The 21522-nt window shown below is 36.6% G+C and overlaps 1 protein-coding gene across 5 annotated transcripts in view; it reads right to left on the bottom strand.

Annotated features, from left to right (window-relative positions):
• CADM2 (cell adhesion molecule 2) overlaps positions 1 to 21522 on the bottom strand; it is a 690911-nt gene that overhangs the window by 262019 nt on the left and 407370 nt on the right. Inside the window, exon 1 of one of the 5 annotated variants that reach the window (XM_074813388.1) lies at positions 8385 to 8405. The exons of the other annotated variants lie outside the window; for them this stretch is intronic. The gene's annotated coding sequence lies outside the window, so the exon portion shown is untranslated. Of the gene's footprint in view, positions 1 to 8384; positions 8406 to 21522 lie in introns of those variants that run through there. 5 annotated transcript variants of the gene reach the window in all.

Genomic DNA, 21522 nt, shown 5'->3' on the forward strand with positions numbered 1-21522 from the left:
GCCTTGTACACCTTCTTATCCTGTTTTATTAATCCTGTCTATTAGTAACATGAGGATCATTCTCTGCCACGTCCATTGCTCAGCTTTACTACTACATTTAAAAGTACCACAAGCAGTCCCTCAAAAAATAACAAATGGAAGAAACCAGTCCCTAAATATCTCAATTATTAAATGTGGAAGAAGTTACAGGAATTTCACCTTGGCAGGAAGAAAAGCACTTGGATCAGATTAAAATTCTTGTTCTTGCCAAGGGTAAATAAATGCAACTGTCATAAATTGAGGTTAATACTACTTTTAAAAAGATTATTAAGAGCCTAAAATGCCCTTTCTTTACGAACCTTAATGGGGATAAACAAGGTAATTCTTTTTAATTGTCATGGGGGTTTGCTGTAAATCCCTTACCTTTCCCCCCATATTTTTTTTTTTTTGTTTTGTTTTAGAGTCTTCCTATTGTATTTAGCAATGAGCTAGGATGAGCTGGTAATAGAAGGAAATCAGATATTATGTATGATCCCATATGGAAGCATGTCACAGGCCAGTATTTACATCTGAAGTACATCTGGGTTTTTTTGTAATTTTTTTTTTTTTAATAAAAAAATATATCAGTTTACTTTGCAGAAAACAAAACCCCATGAATTAGTTATCCAAAATATATTATATTCAGGTCTTAATTTTAAAGTCCTTAAATTTAATTTAGCACTTAGTATATGCACCTTACAGGAGACACACTATGACGGTCCCAAAGGTGTTTATATTCATTCACATGCAATCTATTTAAGTATTTAGACAATGCATGATTTTAAGGTATTACTAATTTTGATATAGAAAGAGTTTATGTGAATAAAAGTTAATAAAAAGAAGAGGAATGTACTCTAGAAAGCAAGGCTACTCCACAGCATGAAGGTACAGACTTCTCAGGAAAACAACAGGGAACGGCTTGTGGCAGACTAGCACAACACAGCACCAACACTGTGAATGCTAATGAGTAAAGCCAAGGAATAACGCTGGAGCATCATATATTGGAAGATGACACTGATGAGGGCAGATGTAGAAAAATGATTATCAACTTCAGACCCCTAGAGCAGCATGAATGAAATCACATCCTTGTGTTCTGGGAAATAAAACAGGCAACTTGGATAGAAATAAAGACAGCCTTTAATTATCTAAAAGTAAATTGGGAGCAGCCCATGATAATTCAGAAGTGGCGTTATTATAGGACACAATGCAGAGTTAATTCAGAAATCAGTTTGTTCAAAAACATCAACAGCTGGGTTTAATAATAGACACAATGAATCAGAAATGAAGAAAAGCCTGAGACAGAAGATTATTGAGCAATTCCAATCATATTATTAGATTTACAACTAAACAATGGCAAAGAACCTGTATGTTAGAATTATTTAAATAAAGGAAAACAATAATTTGGATTGATGAGATGCAAGAGTGTCAAAAAAATGAACTTTTACAGCGTTATTTTGTCTAGTTGTGTTTCAGAGATGTTTGGTTATGCTTTTACCATGGCAAAAGGTAGCTTTCCTATTCCTTCCTTATTTTTAAAATAAAATAAATGCCGTCTTGACACAAGACCAAGCTATCATTTGAATTAAAAAAATGTTAATGTTTAAATGTTAAAAAGGTTTTAATTACACAGTGCTACATTCTAATATTTCTATTCATATTCAGTAAGAACTCCTCCCACAAATTCTCTCCTTGTTTTTATAATTCCCACGGCATGTGATGCTTAAATACCATTACATTTGGGAAAGCATGGGATTAGCACAATCAGACTATCAGATGATTAAATCCAGTACCACTGGCAAAGCAAAAACAGTAGCTGACTGCAAGTTTAGTTAGTCTGATTGGATATTTTATTAACAGAACTATAAAGTTGAACTTTGTACAACACATAGTCAAATTTTACATATAAAAAGCAACTATGCCAAGAAAATACTGTAGGGCCGTATCATACTCTGCAGACAACAGAAATGAACATTTTTAAGTTTTTGTTTTGTTTTGTTTGTTTGTTTGTTTGTTTTTAAGGGAGGATAATAAGGATGTTTTGTTTGGGAAATCTCAGCAGCCTGTATTCAGGCCTCTCTACAATACATCTGTCTCAATCCCACTTTTCTACAGTGGCCCTGTATTATGTCCAGATCATATGAGGTGAATGAGATTCACCATTTTTGACCTCATTAAAAGCTGTCCTTTACTCATCCAATAGAGTAATCAGAAAATATGGTGCTTTCTCCAGATGCTTACAGAACAAGGTCTCCCACTAGGTATTACCACTTCTACAGCCATTGAGGTGTTCACGGCACTTTGCTGACAAGTACAAAGCAAGGGCTTGGTTCTCTTCTTATTTCCCTATGAAGTCTGGTCTAGACTGTGCCAGCTGCAGTGCTCTATGGCAGTATATGAGTGCGCTTGAAAATATCCACCTTTGGTTCTGCTGTCAGCACACTCATGCCAGAACAAGATGATTGCAAAGCCTCCCTGGAGAACCATGAAAATACTTGGTTAAACTGTCAACCAGCAGATTAACAGCAAAACGTATTCTCATATACACAGTTCTTTTAGTACTGATTTCCAGTAAGAATGAAAGTAGCTCTAGGAGGAAAAGAACAGCATTGAAAAGATGGTGGTTCATGGTACAATTCTTGAAACTTACACAAACATTAGTCCAAGACCACCACTTTATTTTACTCCACCTTCCTTCTCTGTTCTGCTTTCACCCACAATGGAAGTACACATACAGGAAGAGAGACTACCATGGTACTTTCTTTGATTAACTATTATTTCGGCAAGTTACAATTCATAACAATACTGTCAAGAGAAAAACCAAACAGCTTCTACAGTCAGCACTTTGTCTACCAAGCAATACTGAGCTCCAAGTACTATATGCAGAACATTGTTTAAAACCATCAGTTCAAATTAGATTCTCTTCAAAGAAACAAAAAGAATGCTGACAAAAAATTGCCACTCAAGGTAAAATGCTGGTATCAGATCTGTGTGAGGCTATCAACCAGAAATTAAACCAAGTAAAAATATTTGGGCTCTGAAACAACTTATGCAAACATACAAGTGCTAAAACTATATTTGACTCAATAGTTTTGTATTCTGCATTTCTAATACAGGAACTGGGAAGTATCATTTGCACAGAGGCAACATTGCACAACTTTCCATGTTTCATCATATGACAAATAATTCTGAAAATATCTTCGCTATCCTCTACGTAAGTTGTACTATGTAATATCCAGATAAAGTATGTCCAAATGACAGTCCAACAGAAAATTTGTAGGAGGTAATGAATGAATCCCTCTACAATGACACATATGAATATATACATTTATTCATTGAAAGTTAACATTTTTATTCAACATAGTTGTTCCTTCTATGATTCAGACATTTTGTTTCCTTTAAGGACACGAGTTTTTTATTCCCTTTTGTTTTGCCTTCTAAGTAAAAAAAAAAAAAAAGTCTTTCCATTGACTTTATAGGGCTTTCAATCAGAACTGTAATCTGACATTCAAAGAGAGAGGGAGAGAAAGGGAAAGGTTTTGGCCTGTGCAACATGAACAGTATTTAGCTTGCAACTGAAAAAGTATTTTAGCAAAAGGTGTACATGCAAGAAACAATTTAGGCTGGCCGTTGGAAAAAAAAAACAAAAAAACAACTAACACCCACTGAATATGAAAGGGATATTTCTATTGACTTTAGTAGGCTATGATTCAAGCAATAATTATACCATTAGATTACTGAAAGAAAATAATAGTGATTTAGGAAAAATAAATGGAAAAAAAGGAAACAGCCCTAGAATGATCTGTACAATCTGATATCAACCTTGGATAGATGGAATTGCATTTTTCAGCATCCTCTAATGCAGCAATTATCAGTAGTCATGTGTACATATTATTATATACTTATCAGCTAAGATGGATGATTATTGTGCAATGTAAATCATTAATAAAATAAATTAACCAAGAAATTTTATCAGAGAGAGTACTCACAACAAATAAAAACACAGACTTGATACCCAAAGTGATGACTCATACGGTAAGATGCAGGAATCAATATGCAACCAACACTGTCATAGCAAACAGTTACCTCATGAAGTTAATCTAGTAAGAAAAAAAATAATATAATGTAGCTTAAGAAGCAGAGGGAGCAGCCATAAGATAGTCTCGCTCTTGACAGGTATTAGGTTGATCTGTTGTTCACACCCATATGTTGAGAATCAGTTCAACTAAAAGGGAACTTCTAGGAAGGTGGTCACTGGCTGTCAGTGCCATGATTCTACTCCCAAAACTGCTACATGCCTTTTCACACTTTCACCCTAAAATTGAGAAGCAGCCTGTAGCTTTATCAGGGAATTATGTTTCTAAAAGCTGCATAGCTCATTCAAGTATGGAAAACTATTTGTTATTATTCTAAGTTTTTGAAAGGAGTAAACCATCTGCCACTGAGAAATACAGGGTCTTTTATACATATATAATTATATGTAACGCAGACAGATGAAGGTCCTCTTCAAGCTTAATGCCAGGCTGAGTGCACAGTCATCAAAAGTCCATGAAAAACTATATTAACAACGATCCCAGGTAATTTAAAAACATGAAGTTCAGAGTACTGGAGAAGACATTAAGGGCATAAAAGTATAATAGTAATGAAGAGAATTAAATACCAGAAGATAATCATCTTGACGTGATACCTTTTTTAACATTAAGCCTTTTTATACTGGAACTATAACATTTTAGGAAGACATATAGATTTATTTAGACCATAATCACATTTTGAATTAAGTGACCATACATCTAGAGCGAATGTTCCCGTCCTCTGTCCATCCCCTGACGACTCGCACAGTCTCCCTCACTTTTATGCCAGGATTAGTACATTTGCAACTACTTGGAGAGTCAGATGAAGGAACTGATGCAGATGAAACTAATTTCTTTGCATTGCTGTGTTTCAATTCAGTAGTGTTTTGGACTCAGTTCTCTTTGTGGATCTACTTACAACCTACATTCCTTCACTGTATGTAACTATAACTGTTTTATACTTCGTGCATATAAAAAGCCATACTGCCCTCCCCTCACATCTTTAATCTGAAAATATTATATAACATGCATTACAGTTAATATCGGGAACAGAGTAGCTATAAGAGATAATCTACACCTTGTCTCATAAATAGAAATGAATACTAACATGAAGAAACAAATAAAATTGGCACACAACTTGAAACTTTCAGCATCTGGAAACAGGAGATATTGAAGATAAAGTTAATTAACTCAGTGAATTTGCTAAATTTGACTGAAGTTTAAAGTTTCAGCTTTAGAACATACTTTAGACAGATCATAAATATACTATTAGTAATAGAGTTACTTAAGATAGATCATAAGATTACTAACATTTATAGGCTTATTACATATATAATTTTGAACCGAAGTGGTCCAAAAGGAGGTAAGGGGCTGGGGGTATGGGAGGAAAAAACTCAATATATGCAATCAGTCAATTAATTTATCAACTGGGAAAACGTATAATAAAATAATGAAGGGCATAGTGAAAACTATCCAGTTTCTCTTGAACTTGTGAAAAATCTGCTTCTATGAAATGATACTAAACATTCAACTACAAAAAGGAGCCACTTTTCCGAGGCAGTGTTTAATTAATTTATGGAGTTACTGCTGTGAAAGTTCATTGAGACAAATATTAAAGCTTCTTTTTAAAAGGGTTGGATAAATTTGTGATGATAAACAACACTGGCAGCTTTGTAAGCAAAGACAATGATGTAAGAGTAATTAAATCTCATGCTTCAGAGTATAAGTAGAATCTTTCTACCCCAAGTACAGCATGGATATTATTGTTAATAACATTTTCTTCAGCACATAAATGTAAACTCATAGGTGAATTATGTTATCCGGCCCGCCTCTTAACCTATTTGCCACTGCCAAGGGCATGAGACTAGAGAAATCCATGGGTTGACCCAGTCTGGCAGTGCCTGTGTTACCATGTGAAGAGCTACAACGCCATCAGAAACGTAAATGCAGAACTAAGTTTCCCTCCAACTACTTACTACCAAATACCTTTCATCTAGTCTAACTCCAGAAGGCTACACCATCATCAGTATTACCCACTTAATGCTAAGTCATTTGCAGTAAATAAAAGTGAGGATGACAAATTGGCCAATACAAGGAAATGCAGACATGGAATTTTACATTTTCTGACTATCTTCTTGAAATTGCTATACCGTTGCTTATTTTTTGATAGTGTAACTGAGAAGAGACCAGAGAAAGAACATTATGCAAAAAAAGGTGTTGGAAAACATGGGAAATGTAAGTTGCATACTTAACATACACTTACCCTTAACTGCTAAAAAGAATTACAATTGTTTAAAATGAGTTGGGGCACAGGCAGCATAACATGTATGCATTACTTCTGTTGTAATATGACTATGCCTTCCTTTGTGCCCAAACACTTCAATAAAATAAAACTTTAGAAAACATGAATAAAAGCCATTGATCCAGCAAAAACAATATAAAGGAGGAAAAGTGGAAGGAAGCACACATTTGTGGAAAGCCATAAAAAAAAAAAAAAATTGCACAAAATTCAACTGTTCTTTCATTATCCAGATATTTAGCAGAAAACTTACAGCTCTAGACAACACATTCCAGAATACTTCACAGTAAGTCTATCATGAAGACAAGAAAAGCCCACGGAAGATAGGTTTATTAATGCATGCTTAGTTATAAATTATTGAAGGAGCACTTCAGAGTTTTATCAAAGAAATGTTAAATAGATCTACATCCTGATCACTTTTTGGCACCTATTTTCATATATATACACCAAAATATAAACCAGAAAAAAGTATTAACACCTTTTTGGTAGAAGCAGTTTAGCAACATTGCTCGAAACCACAAAGACCTATAAATATACCTTCCCACAAACAACACACACCACTATTAAAAGGAAATGGTGAGTAAAATAACATTAAGCCAATAAAGCACGTGAAGTACAGGATCATGTCATATTTCCAGATGAAAATTTTTCATACTTTGCAACAGAGTAACTCAGAGGACAGTCTGCAAAGAACTGCAACCAAAAGGCAGCTAACCTACACCCGAAATCCAGGTGGCTGCATTATCGATTCTTTCCACACCGCCACTGGTAAGGCACTCATCAGTAAGGAATCAAAGCTGAAAATCCCTAACTACTGAGGTGTCACTGGAATTTGTCAGTGAGGCTGCTGAGAATGGGCACACTGCTTCTGCTGCTTCTTTCTTTCCAGTCACTGCAAAGAGCGGTCAGGAGAAACCGAGCCATACTGCCCACTGCCCCTGTTCGTTTTTAGAGCAAGGGCACACGTTTCCTCAACCTCTCTCACACTCCTTTGCTCCCGCAAACAAGTGACAGCGGCAACACTGACTACAAACAGGTTGCAAAACCCCTATAACAAGGATGCAAGTAAATGCATTTCAAGTTAGATTCAATATTCTCACATGCCCCCAGGCTTTCAGGAGTTGCCATCTGCAGCCTCATCAGTATGATGTGCCTTTCTGAGTTACTTTGTCCACAGTTTCTGCACTCTATGAACAGAAGTTATATCTATATTCATAGTTCACATAGTAAAAAAAAATAAACAGCTTCTTCCTGTGCCAATTTTCAACTCAGCTATATAAAAAAGACAAAAGTAGAAAACTAAACTGAGAGCTTTCCTGAAAGAGCTCCCTATATTTTTTACTCATGAATTAAATCCAGTTATCTGCAATGAAAAAACCCCAAATCAAAAAACCTGACCTCCCTCTTATTGTTAACAGCTTTGTGCTATTAATGATAGACTTAATTAAAACAGATTAATAGTCATCCTATCCATTTGGGTTTAAGAGAGATCATCAGAATTATTAACAGGGCATGATTATAGAAGACAGTTGTCAGCAGTTACTTGGCTTTGTTCACTACATTTACCTGACTGCAGTTCATGAGCTCAGTCAAAGCATTTTCTGTTGTACCAGCTGATTATTTAATTTTATCCTAAGAATTCTAAATTTTTTTTTAAATACCAACACTTACTTTTAGTGCCTAAATTTAGTACACCTCTAACAACAGCTTCACAACTGAACATATTTTGACCAGGGGTTTACACCAGATGAGCTTCAGAGGTCTATCCCAACCTAAACTGTTCTATGACTCTGATTAAGTTCCTGTTATAATTCAAGACAATTTGTAGGCAGAGGTAAAAACTGTTATTAAATCAGTTGGTAGGCATGGAAAAAGTAACATTCATTTACCATAAAACAAAGAGTAGGAAATAAAAGTAGATTAGCAGAATGGGGGTAGCTCGGAGTTTCCATTCCATGCTTGCTGTTCCAAAGCCTGCGAGGGCTGTAAAAAGCCATTACCTGCGTGGAGTCAGCACAGTGTGGTGAACATCCAGGCTGCTGCTCTGTGGCTCAGCAGAAAATCCTGGCATCCATCCATCCTCACCTCAGCTTTATAATCCTTGTTAATATCTGAGCATTATTTCTCTCTTGCACTAAGTGTGATGGCAGACATGACAGCTTCAAGCCTGGCACCATAACACACAGGACTAGGAAGCTGCTCACTGGCTAAGAGCATTAGAGTCATCACTGAGGGCAGCTATAGCCTGGTTTCCTTTAATAAACTGTACATATATGCTATCATGGAATCTTTTGAAGGCTGAGGAGCTAGTCACCCCAGGCAATCATCACCTCAGAAATGTCATTATCACGATCTGCTCTTGCAGCAGATGTAAACCTTTCTCCATGAGGGTAGTCAAACGATGGAACAGGGTGCCAGAGAAACTGAGGAATCTCAGTTTCTTGGAGACTCTCAAAACTTGTTCAATTAAGGCCCATAGTAACCCCATCTAACGTCAGAATTGCAACTGCTTTGCTGAGGAAGTTGATCACATGACCTCCAGAGTACCCTTCCAGCCTAAATTACTCCACCATTAGCTACATGCAATAATCTCATCTTCAAGTCTGCAATTCCTAAACTTCAGCTGTATCTTGGGAATTTTATAAGAGATTATATGTTGGGTACATTGAAAGACTAAAAGGATTTTTAATCACAGTAGAAAAAGAATGTTTTATCTCACCATACAGTTACAGTTCTAATATTTACTAATTACCCTGATTCTTGAATCACCTAGAAAAAAGTTAAAGCCATCCCTGAATTATATTAGAAATTAAAGATATTACTCTTGATGAAATTAAGATTTGAATTGGCGCAGAACCTTAAGTGGAGCTGCGTACAAAAGGAATCTTTTTTTTCCCTCTGGTTGTAAATTAAGAATTTTAAAAGAAGAAACTTTTACTCTTGCATTACAAACAGGTTATTAGACAGATGATATACAGTAGGAGACACTCTGAGTGGATTAGTAAGAGATAAGAAAGCTATTAGCTCCATAAAGTTGCAAATATGTTCTTAAAATGAACTTTAAAATTACTTATTCCATTTACATTATATTGTAAACTAGTTTATGTTAAGGGTGATTTACAGGTACCAAGCAAACACTAAGGCATCCCAAACCCAGGAGTTTGGCAAAGTTTAAGAAACTATAGCAGTCTTGCAGTTCCCTCACCACCAAACTTTTCCTCAGATTACCAAAGTATAAAAGGGTACTAACAAGACTGTTTGGATTTTGTTAATGGAAGAGTCTGTTAGAGAGATGGTCAAACTTAGCCAGGAAGTTAGACTCATGGTCAAACTTAGCCAGGAAAGCTCTACAGCATACAGAGGCCTGAAACAGTTACAACCCATGACGTAGTAATTAACAAAGAAAACGGGGAAAAAAAATTTACTTACTTCCCCTCCTTTAACCGTTAAAAACTCTACTGTACTTTCACCACAGAAAGTACTCTCCACTGTTTCAAATGCTGGCTTAATCCATCCACACTATCTCAGATACACACAGAGATCAGCCTTCTCTTTCCAGACCAAGACTAGCACCAGAAGTCAAGAACACAACATTGCTTAACAGTGCCTTTTTATTAGCAATTTTGAAGGATGCTATTACGCTCATCATCAATTGCTTCAGTAATATATATAACACAGACTATTCAATTTATTTTTTTAGTGTTGCTGTCAATACATTTGCTAAAATTCATCAATGTACTTGATTTCCATAGCCACTTTTACGAGGTGTTTGTTATCCAACATGTCATGAATTCTCTCCCTTTTGCTCCACTTCTGTCTAAAAATACACCCTTCAGCCATAGTGACAATTCATGTTCTCTCTCTAATAAATAACATTCAAGTTTCTGACCTTCAGGGCTGCAAACTGTACATTGCATCATGTCACATGTTAGATTACAGGTGCTAAGACTGTGTTTGTCTTTCCATGTAATTGCAACTAAAAAAAAAAAAAAGTTACAATTTTAAAGGAATTTATAAGGGCAAGTACAAGAAGATCAATATTTTACATTTGAGATTATTAAATTTCTACTAAAGATCCTATTCATCAAAAACATCTACACATGTATTCTTCCTATTTTTAATCTCTTAAGACATGTATGACATTATACGAGTAAGTCAGAAAATCAAAGAAAAATATCCCTGCAAATGGCTATGGGTGGCAGTTTAACACTGGTATTGATTAAGCACCTCGAATATATTGGAACTTGACGGAAAAGTCTCCTGACCCTAGAAATCAATGCAAGATGAATCTGCTTAGACTTTTCTTCACAGACTAGGGAATTGAACTGTTGGGTGTAAGGACACACTCTCAGCTCTGCTGTGGGGAGGGAGCACTGCCCCTCATTCCCACAAAGCAGCTGGCTGACCGGCACCCAGCGCACCCTGACATGTCTTCAGGACTCTGCTTTGCGCTTCTCCTGCTTCTTACGCACCCCCATGTAGCACAGCTCTGGCTGCTGTGGAGCGAAGTTCTGGGTTTAGGCCCTTTTAGATCAGCAGTATGGAAAGACAGGAAAGGGGAGTGTTGTGCAATTATGCTACTTGAACTTAGTCACCTCACTGAGATGTCTGACTTCAAACAAAAAGGTATCTCAATCAGTGGAAAAGCAGAGGGAGTGCAGAGCATTTAGGCTACGCTTCCTCTCTGACTTGCCCTTTAGAGGAACCTGTCTCTCCCTCCATTTATTATGGAATCTCTTAAAACTGGTGCTTATGGGTAGGTGACATGGATATTTCCTGCACATACTTTTGGTGTTGTATTAAAGAAGTTTTTTTGAAGACTGTCGATAACAATTTATGGGAAAGAAGAGAGAACTTACAAAAAAGTCTGTTGCTTTGCATCAGTACTACTGAAAATCTGACTGTACAAAACATACATGCATGCAGCTTAAGTGGATAGCTAAACTAGCTAAACTAGGCTGCAACTTTTTAATTATATTTAGAGCAGCAACAAATGGTTGGACTGTACATTGAAATTTAGATGATCACTTCTATGAGCAAAACAGCAGATGGTAAGAGACTTACTATGGTTACAGACCTTACTGCATCCAGCATTATACAAATACTGGTACACACGCTACTTGTCCTAAGAACTGTTAAGCTGCTGGACAAGAGAACCAAGTCAGCAAGTAAGTTGCATAGGCCCTTAGCACATGTGCTGTGTGGCTTTACAAGAAAGGAGCAGAATACATGGCTGGGGCAATGAGAAAAGTATTTCTGAGAAAAGGAGGAGTGGATAACAGCAGAGGAATGCTACAAAGCAAAACAGGAGAAGAATAAAGGCAGAGGAAAGAACAACAAAAGGAAGGATAAAATAAGCAGGCTAAATTAAGCTGAGGCTATTCTGGTAAAAGGATTAGAATGACAAAAAGATTCAATTGTATTTGGATTCAATAGTGACAAAACAAATGAGAGGAAAAACCTTCCATGAAATCCTTGACTCTGGTTAGAGCAAACAATGCCTAGAAGCTCCCTTCATGCTGAAATGGCTATCTTCGTACCTATGATTATGAAAAGCGTGAGACTGACTCAAGAGAGACTTACTGTCTCTTCTTTATTCTTAGGAGGACAAGGCTGAGAAGGGTGGAAAACGGGGGTCAGATTAATATGAAATAGATCTCCACACAGTTTTTACTTAGCTTCCTGACAATGTCTTCAACTCTTATCAGAGGAAGTGAGGGCAATATCAAAGCATGAAAGGACTAATCATCTGTTCAAATATGACCTTTTCTGTGTGTTATTGCAGTGGTTTGGACATATTGTACAAATTAACTTACAGAACAGGGGTCATGATATTCTTGAAACTTCTGAGAAATTGTGTAAAAAAATAAATACAAGTGTAAGTGGTGGTGATTTCCATATTTTCTAAATGAATTTTCACCTGACCAGTGTGCTACAGTCTAAACCCAACCATAGCTAGCATGCATTTGGTTAGTTAGGCTGCTACTACAAAGTTATCACAAGCAACAGACACTAGTTCAGCTCTAATACTAAAATTACTGAAATTCTCAGGCAGATCTTCATGCACTATTCCCCCCCCCCCCAAGAGGAATGTTGAGTAGAAACTGGGGAAAACTCAGGAAACAAAACTATATTCTACCTCTGTAGATGTTCTGTCTTATATAATAAATTGTTCCTGTAGTAGGGATTTAATCAGCTATTATTTAAAAAATAGTATTATATTACCTAGGAAATAATATAATAAAACTATGCAATAAACACCATAAGTAAGTAGCACACTACAAGGAGAGACTAGCAAGAACAACGTCCAGGTTTACTGGGGAAAAGGCAAAAGAATGACCACCTCTTTCTAAGAGGAAAGGGGAGAGGCCAGTCTTCCACTGGAAACACAACTGCATCAACATGTGCAAGGTGTGCTCATCAGCAGGAAAAGACAACTCTGGAAGAATACTCTCTTTTTCTGCTTATTTAAAAATATTTTGTTTAAGAAAAGTAGAAGGGTTTTGCTTCAGTGAGTTGCATATACATTCCATAATTTTACTCGATGTGCGACTCATTTTTATACCTCCATGTAATGAAAATTAAAAAAAATAAAATAAAATAACACAATCTCTGTTACAGATGAAACATTTTAGTTGCTCAAAATTTCGGTTTTGGGCAAAGTGAGAAATGGCTTTCATCCCATTCAAGATCCTTTTTGAAATATTTTTATTCTTAGAGAAAAACCTGTTTTCAGAAAGGTTTAAAAGCAAGGGGATGAGGGAAGGGTATTGTTCCAGTTCAACTAAAACGAATAGGATTTTTCTGAGATAAATCTTCACAGTTGTTTTGCTGTACTAAAAAGTTTACATCACTTGGAAGCTTTAATCCACCTGATGACCGGAAACCATATGAACAGACTATTATGGAATATTATGGAGCCAAAATTAATAGCATTGACAAGAGCAATGTTCGCTTACTGATGGCACTGCAACTTGTCCTCAGCAGCACTTGTGCAGCCTCCTGTCAGGTTAGGAGGCAGCGGGAGCAAGTAGCACCTCCTTGCAAAGGTCTACGCAGATGCAGCAAGATAGAAGTTGCTAGTCCCAGGATCAAGAACAGTTAAATAGAAGCACACCTCCATTTTGTTGGCCGTACTTTACTGCACAGCTAGCCTAAAGGTTAAAAATCAATACATGCATGAATAAACCTTAAGACTTTTTCCAAGTAGCACATAATGTAATTAAAAAAAAAACCAACAACAACAAAAACAAAAAAAAAAAACCCAACAAAAAAACCCCACACTCATCCTAGAAACACACAGCACTTTATATGGATTTTTAATTTAAACATTTGTTCTATCAAAAAAAAAAATACGCCAACAAAGCCCAAGATTATCAAACAGCTCTCCTTTCCTTTCAGCTGCTTTGTAAGGGTTTGTCAGTTTGTTATTGTATACTCACTCCTCTTTAGACTCCTACTTGTATTATTTAATTTTTCTGCTGGCCTGTAGATAACAAATCTGTTGTCAGCCTGTCTGTTTATGTCCAGCAGATAGACACAGGGAATAAAATGGTTAGAACAGAAGACAAAGGGCTATCCCTTTACTCCTGCCTGAGAAAAATCAGATTCACTAGAAGCTGAACCGAGCTATACCTCTTACAGTGGCAGCAGGTTGAAGAATACTTTCTATTTACAAATATTATGTGTAGCATAGAGGGACAGACATTGCATGACAGCTCTCTCTAGCCGTATGGTCTTTAAAATAAGATGTTGCACTTTGAGAAACATAATTTGCAGATTCTGATATTTTAAACAGACACAAGGAGGAAATAAAATATATGCATAGGAAAAAAAAAAGTCTATGGAACTAAAAATATCACACACACATCCCCCTTGAATATTTTGCATTTGGTTAAAGAGCATCTTCTTCAATGACTGCTTTGCAATGCATACAAGATGGAGACATCTGAAATCACTTCTTTATAAAGAAGAGCAGATTGCCACACTTAGTAAAACCCATTGAACCTCCAGTGACTAAAACTCCAATGTATTCATTAAATATCACTAGAACTTTACAGGTGGAAGCTTCTCTGACTTCACCTGCAGCACTTAGCTGGCAAGATTAAATCAAAAGCTCACATAAATATGCTTACAGTGACATTCAGATCTGTGCTCTTCTATTAGTTTATTTCCCAGATTAATCAGCAGTTGCAATGTACTTCTGACACTTGCAAGAACACAACATATTATAATAACACTGACCATGATTAGTATTTCTTCATGTGTACTTGCTATTAATGCAATTATTTATTAATGATAAACTTTTATGAAAAACACTATTTCATCTATGAACAGCTCTAAATGATTCCCATATTCAGTGGCAATTATTTATGATAATATGAAGAGTTATTTAATATCTGCACTTAGCCAACTCATTTTTGTAATACTCAATGCAAGGTACAAAAGAAGACACGCTGAATTTGTTAATTACACTGTTACCTAATTTGTTAACTACAATAACAAAAACATTAGTTAACAAAAAAAAATATTCAAAGCTGGTTTTAATCTGAGGAAAATAGTACATATTCACACACACTCTCATTGACAAATATCTACAAATCAAGTAACAGGTATAAGTGGCATAAATTAAGGGCCAGTCACAAAGGCACCAACAGATTATCTACCCAGAAAAAGAAACCCATCATAGGGCTAGCATTTTTCAGACCCTGAAGGTTTTGAATTTCAAGTAATTCTTACTTCCTTAAAACTGTATGATCTAGAATATATCTTTACCACTCTTAAGGGAGAAAACAAGGATATATTTCTATTTCAATAGAGAGGGGAAAATTTATTATCTTCAGAATAACAATAGTCAGCAATATTTATGAAACCATCTTTTGGGCTGGAGAAAATACCAAGGACTTTTCATGAAAGAAAAATAAAAATAATTAATTGAGTAGCTATCATCACAATAAGTACTGAATTCCATCATTTCATTAGGTATCCTTTTCTGAAAGAGCAGAGAGTTCCCATCTCAGCAGAAAAATGTAAAAACATGTTATAAAAGAAGCATTATAGAGAAGCAATGTGAGGAAAGAAATAAAAACCACTGGAGTGCAAGAACCGTCAACAGCAAAACAGTAGCAGGAACATCAGCAAAGCACAATGTTAGTCAGAGAGGTTGTAGCCCACAGCCAGATGGAGGCCAAGAGAAGCAGCTTTCAAAGATAACAGCACAGAGGCATTCCAGAGGAGAAATGAATGCATGTCCCTCTCCTGTCTGATGGACAGAGGGGCTTGCACAGCTTTAGCTAGGAGCTGAAGAAACAGTACCTTAAACAGTGCTGATGCCACCTTAGCCCATGCACTGAGAGCCAAGAGAGGAGGAGCAAGACCTGCCATACAAAGTCCGATTGACACATAGCAAAACAATTTCTAGTCTGTGCTGAGAAAGCACTGGCAGAAGGAGCTAAACACCACTGGAGCTGAGCCCAGAAAGAAGATGCTGAAAGCAGCCTGTGCCCAAGGTATCAGACTTAACAGCTGACATAGGAGAAGCAGTGAGCAACAATTCCCTGAAGTGGGAACACCATTTGCTGCTGTCATCTGCAAGGCATGGGACCCAGTTGTCCCACTGTGCCACAAAAGCAAACCAAAGACCAAAGGACGGGCTGAGAACAAGGAATCACGGACAACTTGAGACCAGTAAGGATCCACCAAAGTTCCATCTAAAAGTATCATCTAAAGTTCTCTCTTCATTTATGAGGTTGGACAGTAGACAGTAGGGCATGAGATACAAAGGACTCAGGGCTGAGTCCTTAACAGAGGAAGTCCTTGAGAAGAGACAGAAAATATTAAAGGCTTATCCTCCAGAGAAATCGACAAATTCATCAAGGAAAACCTTTTTTTGCTGAAACTGTCATAACCTATCATGTCATACAGACGATCTGACAATTCATATTTATATAAAAAGATGTAAACAATTTAGCCCCTTTGTTATAAGTATTTCAAAGACAAGTTTGGAGGGTTTTTTTCCCCTCTCTTGCTAGATTATGGTAGTCTCAGCCCTACTGATACTAAAATTCCAGAGCTGTCTGTTGTACAAAATGGCCGGATAGTTGGATCAAAAAGACACATTAGACTTTATGGCTCTCACATTAAGTCTTGCCAGATGTGCTCAGCAGAGAGTATCACAGACAGCAAAATAGGGCATGAGAGACTTTGTACCAAATTCACATCAATCACTCTCTCCCTAAATCTTCCATCTAGCTCAGATCTGCTGAAATCTGTGCTCAGCTACACTGGGCGTTTACACTACTTGGGAGTTTGTGGGTGTCCAACAATGACTCCGCCATGTAATAAAGGGGAAACCTCTGTTGCCCAGATTTAATCACTGTCTGGATTCTTACATGACATTTTTGGCCTTATTTCAATATCTCATAAGAATAAAATAATTTTTTAAAAGTTTGTTTCATTCCTTAGTCCTTTGTTCCAAACTGATTTTCAGTGTATTAAATATGAAAAATAGTTGCTCTGTATCACTGAAAATAGGACACTGAGAATTTAGACAGGAAATTTTATGAGTCTTATGAAAGGCAGGATATTAATCAATATAATGATGACATTTATTCAAACAAATGACCATAATACAAGGCAAATGTATTAGCCACCCCAACGAGTAAGATGAAGGACACCATCGACTAACCAAAGATACATTTTGTTGTTAAATATGATTGCAGGATCAATTGTTCTCAAAGAAGACGACAAAGGAAGAGATTTTCCAGATTCTGACACTATGAACAGCTTTTATACCCAGTGTCTGAAGAATGGATGTGGTGGGTTGACCCCAACCAGCACCTAAGTCCCCATATCCAGTCGCTCACTCACTCTTCCCCAGATGGGGGAGACAAAAGGAAGGGCAAAAGCAAGGAAAAAAAAGTGAGTTGAGATAAAGAAATTTTAATAAGTAGTAAAAAAAAAAACACCTAACCAAACCAAAAAAACTCCAAGTGAATCAAAGAAAAGTGAAAAAAAAACCAAAAACAAAAGCAAAAAAAACCCAAAAAAACCCCAAGTGGTGCAAGGGGCAATCACTGACCACCTTCCACCAGCAGACCAATGCCCAGGCACTCTCTGAACAATGGTTACCTTGGAATAAACTCACACACACCCCTCCCCACTCCCCGCCCAGTTTTATTGCTGAGCATGACACTATATTGGATGGAATATCTATTTGGTCAATTTGGGTCAGCTATTCATGGAGGGGCAGAGTGAGAAACAGAGAAGGCCTTAATGCTGTGCGAGCACTGCTCACAAGCAACCAACACACTTGTGTGTTATCAACACTGTTTTGGTCACAAATCTAAGACACAGTACCATACAGGCTGCTATGAAGAAAATTAACTCCAGCCCAACCAGACTCAGTACAAGGGATTAAAGACCCTATCTATATTCAAATTATAAATATTTTGTCAGGAGAAAAGTGAAATGAACTATGAATACCTAAAACTGATAAAATATCAGAGCCTTAACAGCTAGGCACCAGTGAAAATGCTGTATTAATAAAATGACAGCAAGTAATTAACAGCTGGGAAAGATATTTCATTGGGTAAAATTTACCAAGGGAACAGGCTATGGTAGGAGGATCTCTGTTTTGTAGAACAGGTAAGTTCTCATAGTTCCACCCCAAAAATTCTGAAGGTAAACCACAGTGTCCATTTTCTGGAATGTTTGCTACAGTAAAATTAGGAGAAAACCCAAGTTTACTCATTACTGGAAAAGAGGTGAAAGATTATGGTACACAAATTGCAAGTCGAATTTCTTGTTGACTTTGCTTTTACTCATACAATGCAAAGAGAAGGAAGATGAGAATACAATAGAAATTCATGGTAGCAGTAGTTTACTACTTCACAAGTTAGTCACTACTGTATATATCCCATACTAGTAAGAAATATGAGATGGTGATGGGTTAATTACATAAAATTTCTCTTTACATTTGAAGTTGAAACGTGATTTCCATGAAGTCAGAGATTGAAGATACAAAGGTCCAAAATCACTTTGTTATCTTTCAACACCAGTGCACCGTGCTAAGTGAAAAGCCATCTGATCAGTGGAAAGAGAGATCATAACAGTCTGCTCCCTGAAGACTGTCAGGCTCAGAATATGAATTCTACTGTTTGCTTTGCCACTCAGTGACATGAGGAAACCAGAAAGAATGACCTTTATCCAATGGCAATATCTACACTCTACTTGCAACACACCTTAACACAGAAACTTCTCTTTCGGGCAATGCCTCCTTCTGGGTGTAAGGAATCAATTCTAATCTTACTAGATTCTAATCTTAATCTCATAGTTAGGCTGCCTATTTCTTTATTCAAGATGTCACATAATTTTGCTTCTGATTGCAGCTCCTTACTCAACTCTTCCCAATATCTTCTGCCTACAGGATTCCATTATTCCCTTCTACACCTTCTTCTATTTGTGCCTACACCAGTACTCCTGCCCCTCGGCATCACCTAGCTACACAGCCCTTTAAATTTTTCATTAAACCAAACCTTTGTGAGACCTGCCAAAGAATTACATAACGTCTCTTTTAGCAACTGATACCTGTCATCTTCCTGGTCACCAAAAATTTTTGTTGCTATTGATTCTTCTTCCAGTACCAGGTCAGACAAAAAAGAGAATTTTCTCCATATGTAATTCTGGTACACCAGCAACAGCAACAAGCCAGCAGTTGCAACAGCCTGCATAGAATTTTACTGTGTATAAAATATATTACAGGTTTATAGTTAATCAAAAGGTGATATTAAATGGCTTCTGGCAAGGGATCCTTACTTATAATATGTAATTGATTATTTTTTTTCCTGAAGTAGACCCTAGATTCAAAGCAGATTTTAATAATACCATAAAATCTTTGACAACTATTTGCACAGGATAACCACAGGATTTAACACAGATTGTAATATTATAATGTGCTATGAATTATCTGAATTTTTCCTCAGTAAACTGACTACTGATGCAAGAGCTCAAATCACTTTATAGTTCATTCTGTAAAACATCCCTTAGAATACCATTACCATCATGACCTAAATAAGTTTGCAATTAACAAATTTTTAAAAAAATATTTCTACAGGGTGTTACAAGACGATTTTTGAGAAAAAAAATACAGTTAACCACCGATATTCTCAGAATTCTAGTCAAGAAAATTCAAACTAATTTGTACTGGCACTGCCATCTATGGTAGATACTAGGAAACCCAATTAGATTTCAAGAAATAAATTCCCTCTCCACCAAAGAGCCGATTTGATTGCTCTCTTCATACCGCATTAGGTAATGTTTTTGCTAATAGCTGTAAGAACTCTGGATTGAAAAACATCAGGTGGACTTGTTAGAGCATCTACAGAAAAGTTTGCTTTCTCTCTCTGACATCAAAATCAACAGATATCAGATTTTTCTGAGTAAGCCTGACATTCCTGCTCAGGCATCCAGGGCAAACTTTTCAATAAAAAATACACTGATTGAGAATACCCTCAGGAAAAAAATATTTATGAGTGACAGGAAGCCAACTGCTGAAAACATATATTGCTCGCTCGCTCTCATCTATATACAAACACTTCAGAAGCTAGAGAGAAGCTATAAAACCCAGTTTGGGTATTAATTTCCTGTTTTCTTCTGAAAACTGACTCCTCATAGCAAGTATAAAATAACAAGTAGCATATCTTTTTCTACTTGCCCTACGGTAGCCAGCATATGGGGTCCTGGCCAGGCTTGGGCCGAAGGGGACACACACTATCACCACCTGCTACTTGCCCACTAAACAAAGGGCGTGTTTTGCATTCTTCAGTGGCCTTGTTCTGAAGTCCAACAAATCTCAGAAGCATTATGTTTATAATAAAATTCTTTGAAATTCATATTCAGAACTAAACAAGGACTTTCACAGTAAACATTTTTATTATCTGAAAGTTTCAGTAGCCAGTATGAACTTTCACTAACTGAAATTAGGAATATTTAGCTGTAACACTTTCAGAGTAAAATACATTTTCATGATCTCCTAGAGGTATGAATCATAGCTCTTCTCTTTGTTTTTCTCCTCTAAGTTGGAGAAAATCATTTTCTTGGAGCAGATCCGTTTTGCCCAATGACAGAGAAAAATCTAAATGTGGGCAAAGGAATCAGGCAAATATTCAACCTCCCTTTTCAGTGCAGTGGAACAGCAAACCACTGCAGTTACAGCAGTGGTTCAGGTCTCCATCCCCTACCAACAGAGCAGCACTGCCGTGCTCAGGCTTGGAACCACTGGCATTCAGCAAAGGTCTGTATGCGAGATTGCTCTCCCTGTGTTAAGTGAAGGAAACTGGAAAAGGCATTTAAATTAATTTTACGAGATATCTTAATCACACTGTTCTTATTAATAAAAAAAATAGGGGTTTCACTGATGGAAGGAAAAACTCTGACATTTCCAGTGCCAGTAAGAACAACCAGACATCATCAGAAAATTATGACTTGCCCCAAGACAGTATTAGATTATGTAGTAATTTTCATGCTCACGAATCAAACTTAATTTGCAAATGGAGGAACAAATTAAAAAAACAACCATAAAACCAGGAATCTTGGTTACCAGACAATATGATAATGGTGACCCTAAACTGCTGAACGAGTTGGAAAGCAAAACACCTCACAAGGGTGAGGTTCTTAGTAGGAATAGCATCTCAGAAATAGGTTTTGACCATTTTATAGAAATAATAAAAACTCACAAATATTTACTATTAGCATAGTAAGCCAAGCAATGACTTCAACACCACCAAATCTGCCCCAGAAACTCTGATGCAAAATCATGTGCTATCAAAATCTCAGGTAAACCACCCTCGATGCAGTTATCTTATGTGAAAAGGCATTCTCAGTTCTAAAAGCAGGAGTTCCAGAACTGGGCTTACATAATGCCAGTTGTATTGGGGTGGTGGGAAATATTTATCATAATCAAATTTGATAAAATCATACCTGTTGTCTTTTCTGACAAGTGTCTTGGACACATTAACACAAGTTATTCAATTAAGTGTATATTAAAAATTCAATCATTGTCATATTTCAAAGTACTTCTTGCTGACATAAGAACTACGGACATTTTACATTTATCCACTATTTCAGTTTTGTCTTCTA

Source organism: Strix aluco, chromosome 2 (assembly GCF_031877795.1).
Source record: "Strix aluco isolate bStrAlu1 chromosome 2, bStrAlu1.hap1, whole genome shotgun sequence".
NCBI classification, from domain to species: domain Eukaryota; kingdom Metazoa; phylum Chordata; class Aves; order Strigiformes; family Strigidae; genus Strix; species Strix aluco.